The following is a 2,183-nucleotide window of genomic DNA, read 5'->3' as shown; positions in this document are numbered from 1 at the left end:
GGCAGTAATTATCAAAACTGTCTGGTACTGGCTAAGAAATAGAAACGCAGATCAGTGGAACAGAGTAGACATACAGTCTACAGCAGCAAACGCATATAGTAACCCAGTATTTGACAAGTGTAAAGACTTAACTTTTTGAGATAAGATTTAATTATTTGGCAAAATTTGTTGGGAAAGCTGGAAAGCAGTCTGGCAGAAATTGAGCATAGATGGGGCAGAGCCAAGATGGTGGAGTGAAAGCAGTGACTTGCTTCAGCTCTCCCCCAAACTCCTCCAAATACCTGTAAAAAAAATGGCTCTAAACAAATTCTAAAGCAGCAGAACCCACAAAAAGAGTAAAACAATTTTCCAGCCCAAGACAGCCTAGATGGTGGATCAGAAAGGCATATCACCCTGGGTGGGGAGAGGAGCGAGGTTTGGTGTGGGCATGCAGGCCCCAGTGAACCTGGAGCAGGCCTCAGAGGTAGCTCTGGTGTTTTCCAGACTCCTCAATCCACAAACGCCAAAGACAGCTTAGAAGGTCAGTGGGAAAAGTCTGTTTTTGCAGTGAAAGAAGAGCTAGGTCAGAGCCAGTTCCAGAGCACAGAGTGCAGAGCACGGGTGCTGAGTGGTGGCTGCATCTTGAGCTTCCAGGCCACTGCTGGGTGGTGGTCCAAAGAGTTTAAAACTCAAGTAGTTGGCTGGGATCATGAGCAAACCTCACAAAAAGAGTCAAAACATACAACCAGAAGAAGACAACAAAGTCAAAGCTCCCACATCCAAAGCCTCCAAGAAAAATATGAATCCATTCCAGGCCTTGGAAAAGCTCAAAAGGGATTCTGAAAGCAAGTAAGAGAAGTAGAGGAAAAACTGGGAAGAGAAATGAAAGTGATGCAAGAAAATCATGAAAAGCAAGTCAACAGCTTGCTAAAGGAGACCCAAAAAAATTCTGAAGAAAATAACACCTTAAAAAATAGCCTAACCCAAATGGCAAAAGAGGCCCAAAAAGCCAATGAGGAGAAAAATGCCCTAAAAAGCAAAATTGGCCAGATGGAAAAGGAAGTCCAAAAGCTTACTGAAGAAAATGCTTCCTTACAGATTAGAATAGAGCAATTGGAAGATAGTGACTTTATGAAAATCACGACACAGTAGAACAAATGCAAAACAATGAAAATTTAGAAAAGAGTGTGAAATATCTCATTGGAAAAACAACTGACCTGGAAAATAGATCCAGGAGAGAGAATTTAAAAATTATTGGACTATCTCAAAACCATGATCAAAAAAAGAGCCTAGACATCATCTTTCAAGAAATTATCAAGGAAAACTGCCCTGATATAGGAGAACCAGAGGGCAAAATAGAAACGGAAAGAATCCACCGATCTCCCCCTGAAAGAGATCCCCAAAGGAAAATTCCTAGGAATATTGTAACCAAATTCCAGAGTTCCCAGGTCAAGGAAGAAACAATTCAAGTATGGTAGAAACATAATCAGCATAACACAAGATTTAGCAGCTTCTACATTAAGGGACCGCAGGGCATGGAATATAATATTCTGGAGGGAAAAGGAGACAGGATTACAACCAAGAATCACCTACCCAGCAAAACTGAGTATAATCCTTCAGGGAAAAAAATGATCATTCAGTAAAATAGAGGACTTTCAAGAATTCTTGATGAAAAGACCAGAGCTGAATAGAAAATTTGACTTTCAAATACAAGACTCAAGTGGAACATGAAGAGGTAAACAGGAAAGAGAAATCATAAGAGACTTATTAAGCCTGAACTTTTTACATTCCTGCATGGAAAGATGATATTTATAACTCATGAGACCTTTGTCACTATTAGGGTAGTGGGAGGGGGGAAAATTATATGTATGGATGGATAGATAGATAGATAGATAGATAGATAGATAGATAGATAGATAGATAGATAGAGGGCACAGGGTGAGTTGAAGATGAAGGAGTGATATCTGGAGAATAAAATTAAGGGGTGAGAGAGAATTATACTGGGAGGAGAAAGGAAGAGGTAGAATGGGTTACATTATCTCGCACAAAACAGGCAAGAAAAGGTTCTTATAGTGGAGGGGAAACAAGGGAAGTTGAGAGGAAATGAGGGAATCTTATTCTCACAGGATTTAGCTTAAGGAGGGAATAACATACACACTCAATTGGGTATGGAAATATGTCTTACCCTACAGGAAAATAGGGGA

Source organism: Phascolarctos cinereus, unplaced genomic scaffold, assembly GCF_003287225.1.
Source record: "Phascolarctos cinereus isolate Bilbo 61053 unplaced genomic scaffold, phaCin_HiC Scaffold_80;HRSCAF=615, whole genome shotgun sequence".
Classification (NCBI taxonomy): Eukaryota; Metazoa; Chordata; class Mammalia; order Diprotodontia; family Phascolarctidae; genus Phascolarctos; species Phascolarctos cinereus.
The sequence above is the reverse complement of the archived record's forward strand: the minus strand, read 5'-3'. Positions refer to the sequence as shown.